The 25678-nt window shown below is 56.6% G+C and overlaps 1 pseudogene; it reads right to left on the bottom strand.

Annotated features, from left to right (window-relative positions):
- Positions 1-90: 90 nt before the first annotated feature.
- Positions 91-25442, bottom strand: LOC119105509 (homeobox protein araucan-like; annotated as a pseudogene).
- Positions 25443-25678: the final 236 nt, after the last annotated feature.

Below are 25678 nucleotides of genomic sequence, written 5' to 3'. Positions count from 1 at the left end.
CGGACGGGTCGAGCCCAGCGACGAGCCCGGGTAGGGAACCGCCGTAGCCCATGGCGCCGCTGTTGAGGTGCGCCAGCTTGCTCAGCGAGCTCATCTGGCCAAGCTGAGGCTGGGCGGCGTCTGCGGCGGGGTGTCGGTCGGCGCGTCGCTGTACGAGCCGCCGGCGGCCGGCAGGCTGGGCGGCGGCGGCGCTACCATGCCGCCGTAGCCGCCGCCGCCGGCCGCCGCGCTGGCGTAGCCTCCGCCTCCGCCTCCGCCGCCCGCCGCCGCCGCCGCCTTAGCTGTGGTGGTAGGCGGCCGAGGCGGCGGCGACCGGCGACGCCTGCGCCTGCGCCTGCGCCTGCGCCTGGTGCGAGTAGCGGGAGAAGGGCGCGGCGCCGGGCGCGATGGTGGGCGGCAGCGGGAAGGTGGTGGCTGCGGTGTGTTGCCGGCAGCCGCTCGGCAGGCCAGCCGTGGCCCGGCGGCGGCGGCGGCGTCTTGCAGACGGCCGTATCGGCCAGCGACCAGATCTTGGGCTTCTGCGGGTCGCTGCAGTCGTCGAGCGGCTTGTCCTTCCAGTCGCCGCCCGGCGAGAGCGTCTCCGACTTGACCTCGGCCCGGGCCAGCGGCGACAAGCCTTCGCTCGCGGGCGTTGCTCAGCGGCGACTCTGGAATGGTGACGATGCGACATGAATATCCCGATCAGTTACGCGATTAGATAAGTTACGAGTTTTGAGCAACTAGCTGCAAGCTATTGCGAATTTTATGTGTGTGTGGACTGCGCGCTCTATTAGTTACCAAAACGGTGGGTTTTCTTATAGTCTGATACGTTTTGGGCTACTTGGATAATACAGCGTGCCTTTTTCTGAGGGGATCGAAAACATAGCATGATGTCAAAGTTGTTATGATACTCTTAAGCGAAACACATTTGGGATGCAAACATCGAGCGCATGACATCAAATGAATAAACTGAATTGATAGATAATTGATCAACGATGCATTGAAAAAATCCAACAGAAGAAATGAAATGCAAAGTTGGCGCACCGCAAGAACCAAGCATTTTACAGCGCCTTCACGAAAGTCATGCAAACTAACGGCCCAATGTGAGGCGGCTGGCGAATGCGAGGAAGGGCAGCATCAGCTTGGCGGCGTGCGGAATCTCATGCCCGTCTCATTTGGGCGAAAAGGCCGGTCCTAATTGATGGACCGAACCTGTCATGGTCTGACCTTTTTCACCGTCCGTTTCGTCCTTGTCCGTCTTGTCCTTCTCCGCGGCATTGTCGTCCGCCTCCTCGTCCGACTCCCGTCTTGTTCTTCGGCTCCCAGGTCATCTTGTTCTCCTTCTTCACGTCCTTCGCCGGGCGGTTGGCGAACCACGTGGGAGACCTGCGTCAGCGTCATCTTGGTGATGATGGCCAGCATGATCTTCTCGCCCTTGGTCGGGTACGGGTTCTTCTTGTGCTCGTTCAGCCACGCCTTCAGCGTGCCCGTGGACTCGCGGGTGGCGTTCTTCCTTCTCGCCGCCAGATCGTAGGGCGCACCGTACCTGCGGCAGGGAGGACAGACTAGTGAGGTGTTTCGTGAGGGCGCCTTATGTGAACAGGTCATACAACAGCGGCGATCAAGACGGGACCGTATCTACGGTACATAATGCCCCTTCTCACGATGTGAAGTGAGCTAATGAAACGCGATTCCAGACGTTGATTCCCCTGAGAATAACACTGCACAGCCCTACAACGTTCCTCTCGTGACTGCAGGCGGGACGACGAGGCTGAATTGGCTGCGGTTGACGAGATACATTGTATGCTAATCAGTAATTAGCGTCTTGCAATTGCGTCTGCCGCAAAAACAGTTAAATGTCTTTTAGCAGTCAGCTTCATCATCGTGTGCATCACACACCATGTTGTGCATTTGCCTGCTGCCGTTGTCAGGCTGACTGCTTATGAAACTCTATTGGGTGGGCTTCTCTTTTTCTCAATTGACATGTATGAAGCCTGTTTGAGCGTAATTCGGCAAACGTTCACCACCGGCCGTCCAGTCACCCAGTCATCCAGCCCTCTGACTGAAGCCTGGTGGGGTGTGATCAGCGCAACGGCTGCTGCCCACCCCTCCCAGCCACCCCAGTCCTGCCCTCTGACTGAAGCCCGGTGGGGGTGTAGATCAGCGCACGCCTGCTGCCCACCCCTCCCAGCCACCCAGTCCCTGCCCTCTGACTGAAGCCCGGTGGGGTGTATATCAGGCGCACGCCTGCTTGCCCACCCCTCCTCAGCCGTTTCGTCACCCGCCGGCTTATCTGGCCGACGGAGCTCCCGCTGCTTGGTTTATGCACCGCGCCAGCCGAGGCCGACATATCGCGTGAGATCAGGCTCAATTATGGGCCGTAAAATCCGAGCTCTACCGGCTGGCGCAGCTCTGGTGTGCGTCATGTCCCGAATCCGACCAGGAATCCGGCCCGGACACTGGACAGCGGAGAGTCCGGAGTCCGGACGGGGGAGGTTCGGGGCAGGGCGGATGCCCGGGCTGGGCAGGGCTGTCCGGCGAGTCCAGCCGGGCCAGAACGGGAATCCGACCCAAGCAGTGGCGGACAGTCCGAAGTCCGCATGATTAAGGTCATGCATGGCGGGAGCCCGGCGGGTCCGGGCAAGGGCAAGAATCCGACCTAGCCGGGCCCGGTCCAGTGAGGATGAGACCAGACCGGATTTCAGCCCGCCGGAAATGGATTCGGGGTGCGTTAGAAGTTGGCATCCGAGGAGAAGCAGCCCGGGGGCCTGTTTGTTCCAAATGCAGTACTCAGAAATGCATTCGAATGCTCACAACTCACTTTAGAATGTCGATGATCCATGTTATGAGTCTAGTTTCTGCCGCACTGCTGCATACCATTCTTACCCCGACACCTTTCAGACCTTAGATGCTGCTCGCGTCTTGGCAGATCCGCCCGACTTGCGCTCCCCTCTGGCGTGAAGCCGCGTGAGACGCCGTGACCCAAGTTTCCCAGACCAGAGGTGACGCCGGTGGCCGTGACCCTCCCGAGCTGTCCCGGCGCGGGTCTGGCGATCTGAGTCGCCTCTAATGAAGCGGGCCATCCCTGCACGGCGATCCATCGCGGAGCTAATCCACCGTGCCCGGCCGGCGACGAGCTGGCGTTAATCAGACGGGGAGGAACTGTGACGGCCGGCCCCGGCCGCCACCCCCGGGCGGGAGGCCGGGAGGCCGGGAGGCAGCGTCGCTCCCGTCGCTCAGCTGGGTGCTGTCACTCGGCTGGTGGCTCGGCAGGCCCTCCCGCGCTGACCGGCGCTGGCTGGCCGGCCGCCCGGCTGACCACTGCTGGCTGACAGCTGTTGGCTGGTTGGCCTGGCCGCTAGCGAGCTCGCCGCTGAGTCGGCCGTTGCTGGTTGGCTAGCGGCTGGGTGGCCGTCGTTGGCTGGTCACACGCTGCCGGAACTCTAGCTGGGTAGAGGTTTTCTGGCTTGCTCACTGCCGCTAAAAGACTTCCGGCTGGCTGCCGCCGCTGGCCGACAGCTGAGTGCTTCATCACTGCTGCCTAGTCGCTGGTCGGCGGACCACTATTTGGGGGCCTCTGCCGGATATCGGTCGGACATTTCATCCACAGCATGTCTAACCGCCCAGCCTCTTCAAGCGGTGTACTTTCTGGAGGAGCACAGTCCGATGGAGGCGGGAGATCAAGCATGACCATCTTCATGCCGCCAGAAGGCAAACGACGCAATCACCCGGCTGTGCTTAATAACGGACAAACATCATCCGCCCCACAGTTGCCGCTGGTCAACTGCCGCTTCTCCCGACGTCCATCCCACGACCGATCTCCTCCAGTATCTAGCTCATCTCAACCACTTTTAGGCCCAGCACGCTTTTTCCTTCGCGCGGCCTCATTGCGTCTATAAATAAGCCCCACGCTTTGTCATTCAGACAGTTACAGATGGGCCGCTCGAGACGATAAGCGTCTGCACCTCGGCACGGCCGGTACATGAACTCATATCGGTTGCAGGACGAAGGTGACGCCCTCGTGCGCTGTGCCCCGGAAGCCGTTCGGTCGATTCTGTCAATCAGCTGTGCCCGGCCGTGAACCGAGTTCCATAGACGGGGTGGTGGCGGAGTCGAACATCCATCACTGTCGCGGGGACTGATAGTTCCACTTCGCTGTAAGAGCGCACGGGTCCATTAGAAAGGAGTGGATCTTTGTGGTAAACTATGCGTCGACGTCGATACAGTCCGTCCGTCCTGTTTTGCAAGTTGCAAGTCAGTGCGGAGGAATGTGGGCAGAAATTTGAAAGGAAATTCATGCGGATAGTTGCAAAAAAGCCAAGTCGCGAAATGGAGCCCATCGGCCAATGGGAAGAGAAAGACACGTATGAGATCTCCACGAAGTCTGCTTAAAAAGAAGTCACTGGCCCTCTACTTATCATTTCAACCAGGAGGGGATGGCGTTGTACCGAGGAGATCCCTGTGTTCAGAGCCGGACCAGGTCGTGACGCTGGCAAGTTGACCCGCATTGAATGGCCCGGTTCCTTCCCACCGCGCTCCTCGTCAATCATGCTCATCCTCGCACACAAGAAGTCGACAGTTATATCATTCCCGTGACATAAGTTGGATTTTATTAGTTCTAATTAGTCTGACGGTTGGCGCCTGGCTGGCGGGGGCGACCGGCGAAAAAGAGCGATCCGTCCAGTCCACTCAGGGGCGGGGTAAAAACTGTGCTGAGCGGACGGAACGACGCTGGAGCCCACGGCCGGACCGGGGTCGGGGCTGAAGAGCGGCGGCGCTGAGAGGGCGCCCGCCGGCCGCTGACCGACGCCTGACTGGCGAACCCGCCCGGCGCCGGCCGGCGGATCTCAGACATGTGTGGTGCCAGTTGCGTGGAAGTCAGGACGCTGGCGAGGGTTCTCGTCTAGAAGGCAGCTGGCAGTGTACTTGACGTCGTAGATATGGAGTTAGCTTATCGCATTTGGTTCAGCGAGCCACTGTAAAACCGTTGAAAACAAGAGAACAGGACGGTATGCGCGGGATCTACTGTCACGTCTCGGGATTTTATCTGCCTTTAGCATCTTCGCTCTCTCACAGAAAACTTAACTCCGGGCATTCTCCCTCACAGTTCAGCATTCGAGCCAGCATGTTTCGCAGGGCCGTCTGCAGTCAACGAGGCTTAAACAAAATGGCAGCACATTATTGCTTTTGTATCTCGCATTACCTGCGACCATTTGCAAGTAATGCCATCAATAAATCGCTTCAGGAATCGCCGCAAAGGAAGCGTCCTGTCCGGAAACGCCGTGCATAAGGCGACCGCAAGCATGCCGTTTGCATTTCAACCACCAGCAGGCCGTCGCGGCGCTGAGAATTTCGCTCACCACTAAGCCTCCTCAAGCACCTCTCAACATTATCAGCACGCGCTCCACCAGCCCATGACATTTATTCGCCCGTCAACTGCACCACGAGCGCGTCAATGACGGTCATCGCCATCAAGACGCGCCATCGCAGATCGACCGTCGCTCCGTCGGCGGCGACGCAGCGTCGGCATCGGCGCTCGATGACCGGCCGTGCCGACCCTGCCGCCGACTGATGCGTCCCTGCGTGACGACCGGCGCCGCATGTCTGCCAGCATGCAGCGTCGGTCGCGCCGCCTCCCCATGTGCCAAACAACTTTATGTAATAAATGTAATACTAATTTGTCGGGGCTGCGCCAAACACTTCACGTGCGGTGATCACACTGCAATAAAACCGGCCGTAAAGAGCGGACGGTGTAGTTTTGAGGTAATTAGGAGCCGTTAAGCGTGCTGGCACGTTAGCAGCGGCCGGCACGACCGCTGCCAGCACGGTCGGTGGCCGGCGAGCTGGCAATGTCGGCAGCCGTCTGGCAGGCAATCGAGCTCTGGATGGAGCGCCGCTGGCCGTTTCATGAGCTGCTGCTGTGTTCAATTAGCAGTTGTCTTGTTTTGGAAATGTCAACTTGTTCGCTGCTGTTTTCCGGACTTCTTGGGTTTCGGTTATTTGCGAGATGAGTGCATCTGTTCCCTGCTTATTAGATTAGCATCAGTTGGCTGTTTTCTTCATCATTCAGCCGATTGGGCACCAGGCCGTCTGCCGGTCGCTCCGCCTTTGCAATCCTGCAATCCATGACGCGCTCATCACGGGTCCCTCCTTCCTCAGTCCGAGCCCCCTCAGTCTGCCGCTCAGTCCCATCATCCAGCCTTTAGCCCCCATTGCCCAAACGCCAGCTTTCAGTCCCCAGTCTCCCAGTCCCCAGTCTCCCAGTCCTCAGTCCCTAGTCCCTAGTCCCCAGTCCCCAGTCCCCAGTCCCCATCCCTGCAGTCCCTGCAGTTCTCCATCTCCGCCCTCGGGCCGGCTTCATGTCCGGCGATCATTGGCGTGCCGCACCACAATTACGTCCCATTTGGCCGACATAGCTCAACAGCCATTGCGGACGGACGGAACAAAACGCCGGCCGGCCCGGCCGCCATAGCTGTTTGCCCTGGGGCTGACCGTGCAGCGAGCGGAGCGGGGCAGTCGGGCGCAACGGGGCAGGGCTTCACAGCTGACGACCAGGAGGGAGGGGCAGTGGGGAAGGGGCGGGGGGGGGGGAACAGGACAGCGCAGAGCTTGGAAATCAGTGGGTATCTGTGGTTGTCCATGGTGCGGCGGAGGGGTAAGATGGGAGGAGGTTGCTTGTGAGGCATGGAGACCTGGACGGTGTGGAAGCAGATGTGAGGGGGATGGGGACGAGGGAGCATGGCGCGAGCCGGACGAAAAATGCAGCATGACATGCGGGGCAGTGACCACGCAAACTTTCCTCAAAAAGGCACAATTTTAGCTTTTCTTGACTGAGACAGGTTTACTCCAACGCATTGGCCAGCCAGATACTCGCATCTCTTTCCATTTGGGACATGGATGGTGACAGGAACTCCTCGAGAAATACCAGTGGAAAAGTTTGGCATAAGGGGAGAGTGAGGTGGGCTATGGTGAGCACGCCTGGTCTCTTGTATATATATATATATATATATATATATATATATATATATATATATATATATATATTGTGTGTGTGTAAATTAACCAGGCTTTCAGTTATTTGCGAACCTTCTTAACAGGTCTCCATTGCTTAAAGTAAACCAGCGTTACCCAGCTCAGGCTAGGGCGGGTCCGTCACAAAATCTTCACCTCCGAGCTAACGCATGTCCGACACCCTCCAGCTGTTGTGGCAGACGCCGCGACCGAGAGTTGCGTGGCGCAGAAGCCGTAATGCAATGTCTGCCACGCCGCGGCCGACAAATTGGATACACAGCGGCCGGCGGGGCTTCTCGGCGGCGTTCGGTAACCAAACCCTACGTCACGCACTGCTGCAGCGGCGGCCAACACAGACAAGCTCTGGTCGGGGGCGTGCCCGATCGGCCTGCCCTGGTCGGCTGCAGGGCTCAAGGCGATGCCGTAAACACCGCACGATCGGCTGGAGTTGATGGATGGACCCTGTAATACCTTCTTCAAAGTTCCGCTGCTGGTGGCTTAGAGCGCAGTGATTGCAACGTTAGATGCATTGGTCGGCATAACCGGAATGTTTGACGTGCTCGGCCCGCACCGTCCGCCGTCGTTTGGCTGTCATTGTTTCCAGCGGTGGTCAATGGAAATGGCTCTCTTGACGTGCCACGCTTCCAGGGCGGCCTGGCTTCGAATGACAGCTAGAAAATAATAGTTGAGTGGTGCGCACTCAGCTTAAAGCATGAACACAGCGTACCTCCCGAGCGATTGAAGGTAAGATAGGTTAGAGTAGCAAAGCTGCCCGAACGAAAGAAGCTTCGTTCGAACGAATATTTCATGAAAAAGTAGTACAATTTTTGCCTTCAGTTGGGGCTTATTGGATTCTTCATACGCGTACGATACGACGCTTGCTACTTGTTCTGCGCTCATTTTGCAAAAGGAGACAACATTTGATATTTTTCACATTGACATATTTCGAAACAGTATGGCGTGCCCCTGCTCCAGCGTTCGCCCGGCTTCCTTGTGGCGACAGCCCCATCGGCACCTGCCGGAAGCGCCCAGCAGCTCCGCGGCCGTCCATAATCAACTTATTAACCGAGAGGCGCCGGCGCAGATTACGCCGGTCTGCGCGAGCGCCGCCGCCGCCGCCGGCCGGCGCCTCTGAGTGGATTACGAAGCGGCGACGGCGGCCGCTCGGGCGCCGCCATCCACAAAAACGCCGCCCGCCGCGGCCCTTCCGGCGGGCCGGCCGGCCGTCACCGCCCCGTGTGAATCGATGCTGGCGCCGCCGAAGGCATGGCCGACTCCTCACGGGCAGGTGAAGATGAATGGCAGCAAATCAGGCGGACGGGCCGGTCGGCGGCGGGGTCGACTCCGGGCGAGTGGAACAGACGGCGCCCGCTGGACGACAGGCTAGGGCTTAGCGGTGTTGTGTCGCGTGCCGGCCGCTCAGAGGCGAGTAATTAACTGGTTAAATGGGCACGTAACGGCCCGGAGTCATGGCGGTTGTCATAGGCCTTTCAAGGATAAATGCAGGAATGTCGCGTTATCAGACGGCAGGTATCTGACTCCACACCTTCATGGAAGCGTCAGTAAGCTCTTCAAGGCGAACTCAAGAGAACAAGCTAGTATCCAACCAGTAAACGCACAGTCACATGCACTGTATCACGCGACACAGGTCCAGTCTCTCCCATCACTAAACCGTATGACAATGGTCACTGACTGACGCTGGGCGGCTGTCCACAGCATCTTCCCAAAGGTAGTAAAAAACGAGCTTCCTCCTCTCTAAGCCTGGTTATCGGTTCATTGGCGTATAATTTGCAACAGAACCCCACAGATTCGATGTCGGCTCCACCCCTGATATTGCTCGCGCGGGGTCGGCGCCGACGCCCCGTCTGCCGCCGATAATGCGGCACAGATGCGGCTGCCACCCGGGGTCGTAAGTTCACCTGAGCGTCGTCGCTCGACGTCGAACACTTGCCGAGCATGCCCACGCGCGCCGGTGCCGGCGTCGGCGCCGGCGCCGGTTCATTAGCGCCTCGGCGTCGGCCAGTCGCGGCCGACGCGTCGGGAATTAATTAACGTCAACGCGGGCCCGCGCGGCCCGGCAGATGTCGGAGAGGGTGAGAGGGGTTTCTCGGCAGATGTCGGAGAGGGTGAGAGGGGACTCTCACCCTCTCCGAGAGGTGTGGGGAGAGGGGTGGGGGGGAAGTTAGAGAGGAAGGGAGATAGGATAGAGACAAAGAGAGAGAGAGAGAAAGAGAGAGCGGGAGAGAGGGGAGGAGAAAAGGGGAGAGAGAAGGAGAGAAAGGAGAGTGGATGATGGAGGCTTCCTGGCTCTCTCTCTCCCCCTCGATTCCCTCTCTCTCTCTCTCTCTCTCTCTCTCTCTCTCTCTCTCTCTCTCTCTCTCTCTCTCTCTCTCTCTCTCTCTCTCTCTCTTCTCCTCTCCTCTCTCTGCACGATAGGGATGGAAGGAGGAACAGAGAAATGGAGCAACGAAGAGAAAGGGAGAAAGAGAGAACAGATGGAGATCGGGAAAGTGGGAGACATAAGAAAGAGAGCAATAAGAGAGTGGAAAGATAAGGTGAAGACAGAGACGAAAAGGGTTTATTGGATAGTTGATGTTAAAAGCAGCAAGAAAGAGACGGATGGAAATGATCGAATAGTTTGAGAGCCGTTCTCAAACAAGAAAGAAGCAAGCAACTGGAAAAAAGAAGTGAATAACCAGTCTACCTCATGCACTTATCAGAATTAATAGGATAATAATTGGAACCTTAAAGGACGTCACATTCACAGGGCGACACCATTCTGATCCACAAGTAGAGAACGAAAACACTGCCTGTTTGTCAAATGCAGCCTTTTCACAAACATGCAACGTCCCTGAACGGGGCCCGATCAAAGCCGAGATAAGCTAAAATAAGCAAAACTACAGCATCACTAACTAGCTTTGGAAACGGCGCACTGCGAGCCACGGTGGACGGGGTGGGTGGGACCTAAAGCAGGGCCACAAGGCCCGTGCCTGCTGACTTACAGCCGCAGACGACAGCGGTGGCCAGGTCCGTGCCTGACTTACGTCGTTTTGCTGCAGCCTCAGTAGCAGCACATGCTGTTCTCGGACACGTGGGTAATGCCGCCAATTTGTCTCTAGCATTAACTGAAACAGCCAGCAAGAAACAACACCCAAAGCTGACAAAGACCGTGTGGCTGGGCCCCAGCCCCAGCCCCAGCTCCCCCGCCCCCCCCCCCCTCTCCCCTTTGCGCCGGGTCAGATTCCCCGCTCAGTCAGCCCCGTTGCTTCAGCATTTGCCTGGCGCCCCAGCCAGGTTCGTGCCACGGCCTCATTTGCAATGTAAATTTGTCATTGTTGCAATGGCCGTGGCTTGGGCTTGGCTTGATGACGTACTAAATTAGATTTACTGCGCTCGCGCGGTGGCGGCGCGCCGCTATGGCGGCCAGCACCACCCTCCCTGGACTCCCGTGGGTCGTGCACCCTCCCCCACACGCCTGCACAGCGGGAGAAGCCGTCATGTGCTCGTGCCACGAGAGCGGGGAGCACGGAATGGGCGGAGGCGCTGCAGTGGTGCACAGTGGTCTAATATACGCCAATAAACGCTTGATGTGCAATCGGCGGAATTAGCCGAGATGGCCAGGGGCCGGTTTAGAGCGTCGCTCATGCAGTCGTGCGGGCGTCGGCACACGGCCAGGTCAGGCGGCTCGAGGAAGAGCGGCGCTCGACCGCTTCAAGCACCCGTATCGAACTGAGCCGCTGTGAATAATTCACAGGCTTCGTGCACTCCGCAAAAGTGTGCTAATTGTGCTGCCGTAAAACCATTAGTGAATAAGTGATTGCAATTAGTGTCGCCCAGGAAGGCAGCCAGCTTCTGCCGCTGCAGGTCAGTGCTCGTAATTATCGTGGTCCACCTCACAGACGCTGTCCCCGCACGGGGTCCAATCCGCCCCAAACATACCACCACACTGTCCTAAAATGGCCCCCGGGGTTGAGTCGTTGTGTCTGTTATGTGGCCGGAACTCCGTGTTGAGCCGTGTTGACGATTTGTCGGTGCACTTGGCTATGTCGCAATTGCGAGGTACGTGGTGAAAAACACGTTAAACCGAGGCCCTCGTCCGCATAGCGCACGCTCATTGAGGGCGTTCCAGCGGCACCACCGTACCGCGCACGTGCCGTCCTGGCGTGCTCACCCGTACAGCGAGGGGTCGTAGGGGCTGTAGCCGTAGCCGGCCGTGCCGCCCAGGCCGCCATAGACGCCCATGTCTGCTCCGCTCGACTCCTTCAGGCCGTACGGCGTGCCCTGCGGGACAGAGCGACGGCACGCGTCACGGATGGGGCAGAGAAGTGGCGCACGTCAAGGGTGGAGCTGAGAGGTGGCGCACGTCACCGTTTTAGGAGGAAAGTGGCGCACGTCACAAAAAGAAGCGAAGAAGGGGCTCATGTCACAGATGGACCGGATAAGTCGCGGATGTCACGGATGAAACCAGAAGCGATGGCGCGGGCGGAATCGACAAGTGGCGCATGTCACAGAGAAGAGCAGTGGCCTCACGTAATAGAAAGAGCGGATGTGGCGCTCGTTACGGGTGGACCACAGACGTGCCACACTTCATGGGTGGACGACAGGCGTGGCGCACGTCATGGGTGGACCATAGACGTGGCACACGTTACGGATGGGCCACACACGTGGCACACGTCATGGGTGGACGACAGACGTGGCGCACATCATGGGTGGACCACAGACGTGGCACATGTCACGGATGGACGACAGACGTGGCGCACGTCATGGGTGGACCACAGACGTGGCGCACGTCATGGGTGGACCATAGTGGCACACGTTACGGATGGACGACAGACGTGGCGCACGTCACGGGTGGACGACAGACGTGGCGCACGTCGCGGGTGGACCACAGACGTGGCGCACGTCATGGGTGGACCATAGTGGCACACGTTACGGATGGACGACAGACGTGGCGCACGTCACGGGTGGACGACAGACGTGGCGCACGTCACGGGTGGACGACAGACATGACGCATGTCACGGATGGACGACAGGCGTGGCGCACGTCACGGGCAGAGCGGAAACGTGACACACGGCATGTTGGTGGGAGGGGAAGGGGGAGGGGCAGAGAAGTTATTATGCAACACAAATGGCGCACGTCTCCTAGCGGAGAAGTGGCGCACTCCTGGGATGGAACGGGCCTGTGGCTCATGATGTGGTTGCCACAGATCGGTCGCCCATGTACGGGATTGAGCACATGTTGTTGCACGCATCAGACTGGAGACAGAGTTGCGCACATCAGGGGGGGGGGACAGAGAAAGGGGGGACGTCAGAACTGGAGCTCATATAAGCACACATCAGGGGCAGGTGGATGTGGCATAATGCGAGAGGGAGCAGAGACGCGGCACGCGTCGCTGCAGTAACGCCTCTTCACGCTTCACCATAATTCCCTTAACCCTCGCCCCGATTCGCCCCTTTCCATAACGTGAGCTGTTAGGAGGAGGGGTCGATGCGACCGGCCTCCCGTGCCGCTTCCAAACTAAGAACAACAGAGCCTCACGGAAAAAAGATCAGTGGACTGGTCTCAACGAGGTCGTTCGATTGGTAATACATCGTACGTCTTTAAGTCAACAACTGATCCTATATTGCAAAGACAAAACGTCATTTTTTCGAAAACCACACTTTTCAGATTGCTATGCTCATACTTACGCCTCAGAGCCACGCAGCGACATGCCACTTCCACATGCGTTTTCCTCGCTGAATTCTGTGCACATTGCGATGCATTTTTATGTGCCTTGACATGTGGGGCAGTATTAGTGTGACAGTGTCGGCCCGCCTCGCGCGGTCGGCGGACCTGTCGGCTGCCGGCCGGCGCCCGCGCCCGTGCGGCATTCCTAAAAACAGTCACTGCTCAAAAACAGGAAACGCTGAAGGCACGGCGCCTGTGTCAAAATACGCGCAATAAATGTCACATAATAAAATCTTTTAGTGCGTTTCTGAGTGACATCCTCGGAAAAAGTAAACGGGGGTCACACTGACCATCTGTTAAAACGAGCGCTAACCTCGCTTAGCGAGATTTAATGTTTTTTTCCGGGGCCAAAGAGTTGGGACTACGAAAAACTGCAAGAACAGCTTGTTTCGATCATCTGAAGATACTCGTTGCTTACAAATGGCACACAGTGAGGTAACTCAGCAAATTCGAATTCAGTCATCGACAACTGTACTTTTAATCTTCGCCACATATGAGCTGAATTGGCGGTGTCAGCGAAATGTAAAACATTGCGTCAAAATAAATACATAAAATAGGTCAACATGTTTTTGGTGCTGGGAATCACACCGAGCCGTGGAGTACAACTTTATCTAATCGGAGTGGGGCCGCAGGCTGAACGTGTCCTGACGCCAGATAGTCATAGTTTGTGTAGGCTCACAGCGGCTAGGCGCGGCACAGCTCAGTCCGTCGCGTTTTTGGCGGGATAGCCTTTGATTGACCTTTGCAATCACTACTGTGCCGCCATCCATACTCCAGTACAACAATGTGGGCTATGAATTTGCGCGTGGCCATCGTGCAGCCATTACATCGCTTGCCTAATTCACGAAATAGGAACATTCTTATTCATGGCTTAGAACCATTGCGATGTGTCCGAAAACGGCCGTTTCCATTGGCATAGGTCTTGGTGACATCTTAAGTTGAAGTCGAGAACGCCATCCGACCAGTAGGTAATGCGTTCATTGTCAGTCGTCCTTGTGCAGCTTTAGTTAAAGTCGAGAACGTCATCCGATCAGTAGATAATGCGCTCATTGTCAGCCGCCCTAGTGCAGTTTTAGTTGAAGTCGAGATCCGCATCCGACCAGTAGATAATGCGCTTGTCAGTCGCCCCAGTGCAGTCTTAGTTGAAGCCGAGAACGTCATCCGACCAGTAGATAATGCGTTCATTGTCAGTCGCCCTAGTGCAGTCTTCGTTGAAGCCGAGAACGTCATCCGACCAGTAGATAATGCGTTCATTGTCAGTCGCCCCAGTGCAGTCTTAGTTGAAGCCGAGAACGCCACCCGACCAGTAGATAATGCGCTCATTGTCAGTCGCCCCAGTGCAGTCTAAGTTGAGGCCGAGAACGCCATCCCACCAGTAGGTAATGCGCTCATTGTCAGTCGTCCCAGTGCAGCCTTAGTTGAAGCAGAGATCGGCACCCGAGTGCGGTCCAGACTGTGGCTGATATAGGCTGATGTGGGCTGAGTGAGTGGGCTGGGCTGTGGTCCAGTGGGCGACCGAGGTCAGTCGCCAGCCTGGTGAGGTGAGCTGATCACCTGCACAAGTGTCGACCACGTGACTGCAAGCACCCGCTACCGTGACAGTGCCAGCAACAGCCCCTGCTCACCAGACGGCTACCGGGGGGCGCTGTTCAGTTGCGACACCTCCCTTAAATGTCATATCGACCGCCATCTTATCCGTGCAGATGTTATCCAGGATTGACGTATGCTACCTTATCATTAGTATAACTGCTACCGGTCGACCGCTGGAAGCAATAACATTTAGGGGCGTACCTGTCGCCAACACGTGAATGGCGCCAACAATGGCACTTTATCTACTGGGATCGGCGCTGAAGTGGCCGACAAGCAAATAGCTTAGATCTTGAATTGAAGCATGTGCGATAGTCGACCAGGATGATCAGGTTCTACAGGACCACACCCGAATCGGCGCGGACTACTCGTGAACGCGTTCCATTTGCCTGAGGTAGTTATAACGATAAACCCACGTTGGGATAAAATTCAATCGTTTTAGTAGACAAATTTTGTACAGCCTGCACATAACGCTCAGTGTAGGAGGGCATAACGCAAATTATTGGCTAAGGGTGGGCATAGCCACATTCCAACCATAAAGCACGTTGTTCAGACAGCATTCATTTATCACGAATTTTTTATTCCGCCTCACTCGAAACACTAACGGCTAAATAATGCTTATAGACACAAGCCATTATGCAGGACATTTCCATAAGAAACCTCCGATATACGATAAGCCCGGGCTTAAAAGCATCGGTTTTAGCGGTGCGCGTTTTGTGCAATGGACAGCTGTCATCGTTAAACAGAGTGGACAGATGCACATACCCACTGCTATCTCACGGAAGAAACGGCCATTCATTGCCTATCAGGTTCGTACATGGGAAAGCGTCAGATGCGTCAACGCAGTCCACTCTTGTCAAAAGGAGAACGAAGTAACACGCGCATCCAATATCATGTGTTATGAATCATCTTCCCCTGCGATCAGCGGGGAGTCGGGGAGCGTCAGCAGGCGTCAAGTCGCGGCGCGGCAGCCAAGGCGGTGGGCCGTTAAACCATCTCCCTGCGCCACCGCGGACAGGGCCCGCTGCAAGTAATTTACAGCCTGGCTTCAACCGTAAATAGCATTCACCTGGCTTTTCGCGCCCGTCTGCCCTACAGGTCACGTCGACGGGGCCGGGTCACGGTGGGCACGTTCGGAGGGGGCCGTGTTGACGCAGCGCGGCGCCGGCGGCAGTCCTGGCGCAACAGAGACAAATGGCCGACGTTGCGCGATTCTTCACCGTCGAGCGTGGTTAGGCACGCCGCGTTTTGACAAATGATTCATGGAATGGCGGTCGGCTCGTGACATTTTGTGACTGGAGTCGGCGGGGTGCGCAGGCAGATGGATAGCTCCCCGTTCTCCGTCACAATGGCGCAGTGACTTAATGCTGTCGTTACAGCGCCATTTGGGGCCCAAGCCGGAATCCGATCGTAAATATTAATAAGTAATCTTCGTTGTCTTTAACCACTCTCACTGCTTCAGTTAAACGGCCCTTATTTTAGTCGGACAGATTGACAGGGAGTTTTATGCACTGTGTCCCAGCTGGCTAAACGGAATCACTTATCTGCAATAAAAGCGGCTCTGTTGGAGAGAATTGTTTGTGTTTCAAGTTACGGCCGGGGAAGGGCCATAATTCATTCCGCCTCCGAGCGAGGGGCGGACAGCGGAGGGGGAGGGGAGGGGGCACCCGGCCACGAGCCGGGGAGATTTGCTTCCGCCAGCTTCGGCGGACTCGCCAGCCGCCGGCTGCCGCTGGCGGCTGGGGGTGTGGAGTCGGGGTCGACGGCGGTGCGCGCGTCCCGGTGACGCCACCGTGTGGGCGGCTGCGGCGTGTTGACCGGATCGGCGACGACGCTCAGTGCGCGGGCCGTCTTCGTCGTACTTGTTGGGGATCAGTGAGGGCTGAGAAGTCGAATTCTTGGACCTTCTAGGGACTGGCCGTGTCTAGCACGGCAAAGGCAGCCGAGAATTGGGTTCGATTTTTAAGCATTTTGGGGACTGGCGATGCCAGCTAAAAACTGGCACATTTCACAGGACAAGCATTTTTTCGGAAATAGGACTTACCCAAGGGGCGACCGATGGGCACGTGGTGGCCAAACGGTGAGCGCCTTAGGCTTACATGCGGCGGCGGGGGGGGGGGGGGGGTAGAAGGACACACAACAGAGCAGATATGCCCTGCTGTGTGCCGGGTCTGAACCCTGGCTGTGCCATGACACTTGAGCGCTGATACGGCCTCTACAGTCGCTGCTGTTTCATAAAATGGTGATAGACGACGTGCGTCGTGTGCCTTTGAAGATGCGTGTCCTGGGAGAGTGACGTGGGGTGACCAATGACCGAAGCATACAACTCTCCCCACTAGGACAGCCCTCGCTCATCGCAGCCCAGCTCATTTTTCCCAGACAGCTGGCACGGGGCTGCCGAGCGACCATGCTGCCGTACAAATGGGACACACTCCAGAATAATCCGCGATATGGAAGGACGGAGCATGCTCCAGGATAGTTCATATTCCCGTTCACGCGGGTTTGCCCTAAGGCAGGCAAGCTCCCACACAGTGGGAGACGATGCGGGGAGCCAATGCTCTCGGACCACTGAGACACGATCCCAGGATTCCCCAGTCCCGGATCGGCAGAGCGCGCCGCCACCACATCCAGTGTTCCCGATCAAACGAACTCGCCACGTGACGGACACGCGGCGACATAACTGGACCACGCGGACGTGACAGGCCACGTCTCCGGACAGGTGGGGCGCGCCCCTCGGGACGGTAAGGAGGTGTGCACTGTCCGACGGGTGCCACCGCTAATGGAAAAGCCCTGTTGTGCGCGGCGCCAAGGAAGCGCACTGACAGCTCATCCATTCGGCCCGGCAATTATTATCAGATCCGGTACCGACGGATCCTTCCAGTGAGCCCCTCGGGACCCCTGGACACCAGAACACACAGCAGGGACTGCATCAGTATAGAAACGACCATGTCATGGCCTTCCTACCTAGTCCTGCGCCTCGACCGATCTACCGTGCTGCGAAGTCTAATTAATCGAGTTCGAACTGGAAGTTATCAGGGTTCCAGCGGAAGTGAATGTTTATTTACACTTTCACCCAGGAAGAATGTCCTCGGCCTCAGTATTTCCTCATTTCAAGATCAAGTTGAAACGTGTGTCACGTCTACATGGTCGTAAATTTTGACACTGACGTCGAATGCTCTAATCTTGCAATGAGTTGTTCTTGGTGTATATCTTAATAGCTCGTTTATTTGTTCAGTGTGCGGTTTCTTGAACCCATGACTATAATGCCTGTTAATGCCTAATAATGCTTATTGATGAATACCACCGGCTGGCAGCCAGGGACCAATAAACAACAAGCATCTGATAATAAACACCCCCGGACCTATCCGTTGCGCGATCCCATCATTGCAGGGTTCCACCCCGGCTGGGCGTGTCCAGCTAAAGGTCTACTCCACCCTGTCCCCCCCCCCCCCCAGAACCGGGCCCGGGACCATTCTGACTGACAGGAACTTAATCCTGCTCCCCGCGACTCCCGCCCACGCCGCCGCCGCCGCCGCCGCCGCCGCCGCGACTGACGGGAGGCGCCAGCCCCGCGCTCAGGCGGCGGCGGCGACGGCGGCGGCGGCGGCGGCGGCGGCGGCGGCAGCACCCCTGACGGACGAGCGGCGGCGGGCAGACGGGCGTCTGCCGCCGCCGCCGCCGCCGCCGCCGCCGCTGTCCGGGCAGTAGCCGCGACTGGTCCCGCCCGAACAGCCGGGGGCACTCCCGGAGGGGGGCTGGCGGGGCTCTTCTGGGGGGGGGGGGGTAAGCGGGGGACCCACCCGGAAGGGGGAGTGGTCGAGGAGGAGGCCGAAGAGAGAGAGCGTGGAGAGGATACAGAGTGAATGAGGAAGGCAAGGAAAGAAAAGGAAGAAAAGGATGAAGACTGAGGGACGGACCCGGAGCACACGGACAGAGGAAGGCGGATACGAAGGGAGAGAAGATAAGGAGGTCGGAAGACTGATAGGAATGGATAGATAGACGTGGTACAAAGCCAAATGGACTGCAGAATGGGCTAGGCTTCACCGGAGAATGGTGAAGTGCAGCAAGGCAGAGATTTGAAATCGAAAGGGGCAAATAGTACGGAACAACATGGTGTCGAGAGAGCATTTGTCGAGAGAGCATTACGCCCATACTTTATCAGTCATTTTCTGGAGAAAACGCCTAATGGGCTGGTCTTCCAAGGTTTTGCTGACGGTGGGTGCCGAAACAATTTATCTGTAAAAACGTCTCTGGCAAAACATGCACCGAACTGCGACGCCTTCAGGGTGAGCAGGCCCATTAGTGGGGTGGCATCTCAGTTCACGTAATGGGTGGGGTCCTGGCCAGTGATGGCGGGTTGCTACTTTGTCAACAGTGTACGGCCGTTCTACTTTTCGATAATCACAACGCAGGAGAGCAAACCTCCTTTTTGGCATGCATTCCCTGCCTTCAGACTTCTGAACTGAAGGCAGGCAGTTTCACTTCACTTCACTTCACTACTTCTGGTGTAGAAGAGGCGAAGACTGTGGTAAGTCCATTCTGGACATCAAAGGGAGGGGAAAATCCCAACTCGTAAGGTGAGGAGCCCTTGATGGAGCAGTTGCTCAAGAAGACGCCGAAAAGACATCACTCAGCGGACAACATGTCACAAAGGTGGTAATGCATACAGGAATTATGGATGGACCCCAGACACAGCACTAACGAGACGCTGAAGTAGGCAAACCGGACAGAGCGGTACCCATTAAGGTGCTGAGAAGCAACGCTGGACGGAGCTGGACACAGTACTAACGAGGTGCTGAAGTAGGCAAACCGGACAGAGCGGTACTCCCGAGGTGCTGAGACAGGCACACCGGACAGAGCGGCACTCACGAAGGTGCTGAAGTAGGAGGAGTCGACGCCGATGCTGGGGTAGGGGTTCTGCTCGCCGCTGGGGTAGCTGGTGCTGTAGTGCAGCGTCGAGCCGGTGCTGAGGCGCGGGTAGGAGTTGAGCGCGGCCAGCCGGCTCGGGTCGTACTGGCACGAGCAGACGGCCTGGCCGGTCACGGGGTCGGTGCCCACCACCCGGCCCGTCTCGCAGCACGACGTGCCGGCCGTGCTCGGCGTGCTCGGCTGGCCCGGCATCAGCAGCTGGCGGAGGAGGACACGCTCCGGTCAGTATGGCTCACGGGTGAGCACAGGGCAGCTTGGAGCACAGGGTTCAGGCTAACTTGGGGCACATGGTTTAGGTTAGGTTGGGGAACATGGTTCATGTAAGCTTGGGGCACATGGTTTAGGTTACCTTGTGACACATGATTCGGGTTAACTTGGGGCACATGGTTCATATAAGTTTGGGGCGCATGGCTCGTGTTAGCTTGGGACGCAGGGTTCAAGTTAACGTGGGGCACATGATTTAGGTTAGCTTTGAGCACATGATTCATGTTAGGTTGGGGCACATGATTCAGGTTAACTTGGGGCACATGGTTCATGTTAGCTTGGGGTACATGGCTCAGGTAAGCTTGGGGCACATGGCTCAGGTTAACTTAGGGCACAGGTTTCAGGCTAGCTTGTGGCACCGGATTCAGGTTAAACTGGGGCACATGATTCAGGTTAACCTGGGGCACATGGTTCAGGCTAGCTTGGGGCACATGGCTCACGTGAGCACGAGTAACGTGATGCCACGCAGGTCAGAGGAGATCTCAGAAATCAGCTGGGGCCACAGGTGGCAGTTGAGGTCCCAGGAATCAGGTCACCAGAGGTCGCAGTGCTCAGGTCAGCAGATGTTGTCCAGAAGTCACTGTAGCTTTCCAAAATGGATCTAAGAAGGTGTTCAGGAGGTAAACATAACTGTATGCTACCAAGATCCTTGCTCTCTGGTCGCCGAGGCACGTGCAGTTCGTTGGCGGCCAATCTATCGCCGTTTGATCCCAAACGCCGACCTTTGACCTGCCCGGTCTATTTGCCAAGCCCGAGGCGCCTAGATGCTGGGTTGACCGCCGCCCTGTTCGATGCTGATTGGCCGATCTTGAGGAAGGTTAGGGGCAGCAGGCAGTGAGCCCCAAGCTGGGGGGGGGGGGGGGGGGGGCGATGGCATGAAAAATGTTGGCACGTCTGCTTCCCAAGCGGCCGAATGTTTCAACACTGGGTCCCTAGAGGTCACAAAGGTCATCTGATGTTAAATAGGTCAACTAAGGCTGAGGTCACGCAAGGCCGCGGTGCCAGATAAAGTGACAAAGATCAGCTGAGGAGGTCACACGAGTAAGCTTAGAGCATGTAGGTTGGTAGGGCTCGTGTGGGTCAACTGAGGTCATAGTGATGCACTGGGACAACTGGTCTACTGTGTTGATGCGTTTCAGTCCGGCTGATGTCACGCTGGTCGTGTAAACTAACGGCGCACTGAGCATGCTAAACGAGGGCAAGACGGGTCATCTGGTCGGGTCAGATCGAGGTCACGCCAAAGACATCTGGTCGTCACCAGACGCCGGAGTGCGCCGTGGAAGGTTGGGGGAACCACGCAGGGTAAAAGGCAAAGACGCGCGCAAAATGCCCGAACAAGCCCGCCAAATGTCACACCGGTACACCACTGGGATAGCTTCGCCCCATGCAGCTAAACGAGTAAGCCATCCGAGTCGAAGGAATGCACCACAGAGTTACTGCCCTGGCCACTGAATACACAAATGCCTATTACCTGTGCTGCACACGGTATTAATCGATGCACGACGGACGAGCAGCTGCAAATGAACATTATGCAATGCGCAGATTGCATTACAACTGGCAACTGCCACCCACTTCGTCACTGTACCCGAAGACTGATTTGGCATGCAGTACAGACATTTATTGGCTCGCACTACGTTGATAAAGGGACACTGCGCAAATGGAGGGTTGCCGTATTGTACTTCTACGAAGCAGGTGCGTTAAGCACTTACCAAAATGAACTTGCATTGCCATGAGCTCAACGTCATCATACTGACCACCCAGCTTTAGATGGCGATGAGGATGCAAACGGAAGCCAGGCAAGGATGCGGCGATAGGCGTGCGTGGCTCGGAGGGTGGAAAGCTCTTTACAGCTGTGAACAACGTCTCCACCTAAGCTACGCTTGAGCTGGCGACGGGCCAGCGCCGGACGTCGTCCAGCGAGGGGCGCACGTCGGGTGGGAGAGCGCTGGTCAAAGCGGCTCCCGCCCGTCCCTCGCGCCGCCCGCCTGACGGTGGTCCGCTGGTCGAGCGGTGGCCAGCGGCTCCCGCCCGCCCCTCGCGCCGCCCGCCTGGCGGTGGTCCGGTGGTCGAGCGGTGACCAGCGGCTCCCGCCCGCCCCTCGCGCCGCCCGCCTGGCGGTGGTCCGCTGGGAGGCGGGCTTCCTGCTGCGCTCCGGTCCGGGCCTCTGTTCCAAGCGTGCCTACGCACCGCATCTCCGCCCCCCCCCCCCCGCCGTTGTTCGCCCGTTGTCCGGCCAGCCCGGTGTTGTCCCCGCGGACACGGTGCGCAGCTCGCCCGTCCACCCAGGATGAGGCCAAAGCGCTCGCATCGCATCTGACGCGGAATGTTGTGACAACGTGCAGCCCGGCTTCCGCAAGCAGATACGGTGCGGTTCCCCGGAACGCCACTGCAGCGGTCACGGCTGGCGGATTGCAGGGCGATGCAAACGCTGCCGGGCGGGTTTCCTGTGTCGTTTTGATTGCAAGGACGAGGTAAATAATGAATGCAATTCCTAATGAAAAACGAAGTTGTAAGCTGAAGTAGGCGCGTGATAAGGCGCGGCTATGCTGCAGCCGATCGGTGCCATGTTTTCGAGCACAACATGACGTTTTGTCGGAGCTTGACCCGATATCCGCCGCCTACGCCTATGACTGCGGTCGTGAATGGTCCGTTGCCTTGCTGGATGGGAAGCACGCGAGCGGATGGGGTGTGGGGCACCGTAGGCGAACTGTCAGGACCAGCCGTTCCTATCTTTGCGATGTCCGGTCACCTTAACGTGATGCGTGAAGTCAACGTGTGACGACAGCGGCTGGGCAGGTATTGCAATGCTTTGGAAAGTTTATTATAATTTTTTCTGATCGCGGCCACAGCTCATATTTTTAAGCAGCGCCTATACGAGCCAGGTTGTGAGTCGGACACAGTTGTAACGTGTCGTGTCAGCGGTTTGTGATCGCACAACAATGTGCCACATGTTCTAGTTTGTAAAATAGCCAGCCACATGTTTGAACAACGATTGTAAAAACGTGGATGCTAATATTCATGTATACTTGATATCCTGTCAGCCATGTGAGGTCTCGCTGAAATGTGAAAAGCATGGCATGCATCCCAAAGCAAGTAAAAGTTTCATCATCAATATTGATCGTTCTTCCAGCGCTTTGGAGCCAGAAACGATGCCTGGACACGATCAAAAGCATAACACAGTCTGACATTTACAGCTTGTCCATTACAACATCTGTATCACCGACGTCTTTGGCGATATGGCCACAGCCCTGAGGCACGTTCAGCTTCGTAACTTAGCCTCAGTTCAACATTGGGCCCGGCAAAAGCTCTGACTCACGATCTCAGTCTGGTACCAAACTTTTCACCCACGTGGTGGGAAACGATGCGAAGTTGACAATTTCCAGGGGCATTCGAGCTCGAAGTAATCGCTTGATCAAGGCATGTAACAATTTGCGCCATTTCTACACTAGATCACCTACTCACGCGATGCTTAGAATGTCTATAAATAAAGTAGCGACACCGGCATCAGCTGGCAGGGTTGTGCTGGCCTTTGCTTTGCATCCATGAGGTCAAAGTCTCCCAGTGACACCAACGGCATCGGACAACTTGTATCATGTTATTTGAATGCATCGTTAAAGTAATTGTATCTTCTCGACTTCAATTGATGCGTTCTTATTCCAAAGGACTCTTGAATAACAGTCCCAAAGTAACATATTTTCTCAAAACATGATCGAAAAGATAATTCGTGATGTGAATGCCTTCCATATTACCTAATGCGCCACAATTGCCATCGTAATTGATGGGAAGATAATAAATACACGCTTTAGTGATCGTTCGCAGCTTTGTTTTGATGCTTCAGTTTCCACAATTATCTTTGTTCCCTGTGGCAGTTCAAGAGCTCACGTTTTCCTTTCACATTGGTGGGTAAAACCGGGGGTAGAACCGGTTATCTGCAGCATGCTGATAGTTTCGGGTTCCTAACACACGCCTCCCCTACAATTTCCCTCGTTGCGATGGGCCTGGTGTGTGACCGTAAATCATAACCTCTCAATAAGGGTCAACTCATCCATGGTCATCGATGCCATCAGCTAATTTGTTGATACATTCTGATGCCCGTGATGCCCATGAGACATACTCTGTTTATGAATGCAGGTACATATTGGATAGCGCTCAGAGTCCCAACTCGCTTTGCCAGTGGTGGCTGAGGGTGTGGGTGGTGCTCCGTCCTGTTGTTTGTCCTCATCTGGGTGAGCTTTGATACCATTCTCAGATCATGACATTCGCCATCCTGCATTGCCCTTTGCTGAGGTGATTACGAAAAATATAAATGCTTGTTTTCATACCTGACAATATTTTTATGTTTGCATAGTCCGTTCGTTGGGTTTTGTGTCATTGGGTTTCTACGACGCACTCAGCTGCTGAGGCTATAAGGCGTCGCCTGCCTCTCATCCTGGCAGGAAGGGCGGGCATCGCGGGGAGCCGAACCCCGTACCTCTGGTTTCCCAGACGCGCAGTGGTTAACGCAGACGCGCTAACCGTACACTACCGGCACCCCTACGTTCTTTGGGTTCAGAGCTGAAACTGGAGTGTAGTGTTATTCGCATTTCCCAGTAAGTAGTCTATTTGGGCTGGTATGTACGGATCTGGGTTCTACACTTGGCAACTATGCTTGCCTGGCTGCCTGTGGAACTCGCACATGTTGGCTGGTTTGTGCACATCGCTAGCGCCAGTTTGCATTCACGTGTGCGACTAGCGCCAGTTTGCATTCACGTGTGCGACTAGCGCCAGTTTGCATTCACGTGTGCGACTAGCGCCAGTCTGCATTCGCGTGTGCGACTAACACCAGTGCGACTAACACCAATTTGTATTCATGTGTACGACCTATGGTTTGTGAATCAGTGGAGCCTGGGAATTTCTCTAGAGCTAGAGGAGACATCTCCGCTGCCTGTTGCCAACCACTGTGTTCTGGGGATCAGTGGTTGGCACCGGAAGTTCTCTCAGACGGTATTCGCGCCGAGCCGTGAGGCGCTGCCTCACGTGCTGGTGCTGGTGCCGGTGCTGCTGTGATAGTCAGATCCGGAACGTGAGGCGCCGTTGACAAATAGCAACGCCTTAGCTCGTCGATGCTGGTTAATTAACTGTACTACTGTACAAATAATTGCTGGGTCTGAGAACGGCGAACGCATTTAACAATCGCACAGACAGTGGCTTGAACCTGGATTTTGCGGTGTTCTCACATTATCAGTGTTTTGTTTGTTACAGCTATTGTGTTCGAAGAGCGGAACGCTGTATCCCAAACTGAAATGTTGTTCATTTGCAGCAACCCAATTTTGCGCGTCACGCCATACCCAGAAATGAATTTTGAGTGCCTTCCTCCATTTTGTCTAGAAATATTGAAAGGGAAACGCGCTAATCCTTTGCAGGGATTGACGCCGCACGGTATTTCCCGGAGGCGTTGAACATGAGGAGCCACTTCATTAATCCTATGACGGCGGCTCAGCCGAGAAGCCCGATCCGCTAGCGAGTACACACGCTTGAAACTCGAATGATTTGCAGCCAATCACGGAAGCGCCTGTGGTCACACTGCGGTACGAGCGAAGGAAACCGTGCTAGCTGGCCGATCTGGTCCGGTCTGGCCGATGCTTTTTCAGCCGGTTGACCGGGTGGGCCGGCACTTCCGTCGGCTCGATTCGTCTAAGTTTCAATGTTTGTGTGATGCGGCAATCCTCGAAAAGTAATGAAGCACTCTATTTGCAGGGAGGGGATGCTAATACGGATTATAAGCCGATATTGTCAGCATAAGCGGCGAACACGATGAGCCTCTTAGCCAGGCACGAGTGCCGCGTGAAGCCCGCCGCACGCGTGTCGAGCCGGCTCACCTGCGAAGCAGCCGTCACGTAGGGGTAACCGAACTGGGTGTAGGCCGACATGGCGCCGATGGCGTGCCGCCTCAGGTCAGAGTAAGTCAGGCCGCCGTGGCCGGGTCACGTGACGAGGCCGCGGGTCGGCCGCGGCGGTGCGGCGCCGGTCGTTCGGTCACACAGCACGCGCCCCTCTCTCGCTCCGCGCAGCACGGCAACTGGCCGCCGCCGGCCGCCGGCGCGCCGAGCGTCATCAGTGGGCGGAGCCTCACCAGCCGCCGACCAATCAGCGGGCGCGCCGGCCCCGGCTCCGCCCACAGCCATTGTGGCCGACGGGAGA

This window comes from Pollicipes pollicipes, unplaced genomic scaffold, assembly GCF_011947565.3.
Source record: "Pollicipes pollicipes isolate AB1234 unplaced genomic scaffold, Ppol_2.1 Scaffold_6138;HRSCAF=7277_pilon_pilon_pilon, whole genome shotgun sequence".
In the NCBI taxonomy this organism is placed as follows: Eukaryota; Metazoa; Arthropoda; class Thecostraca; order Pollicipedomorpha; family Pollicipedidae; genus Pollicipes; species Pollicipes pollicipes.
This window is presented reverse-complemented; position numbering and strand designations above follow the sequence as displayed.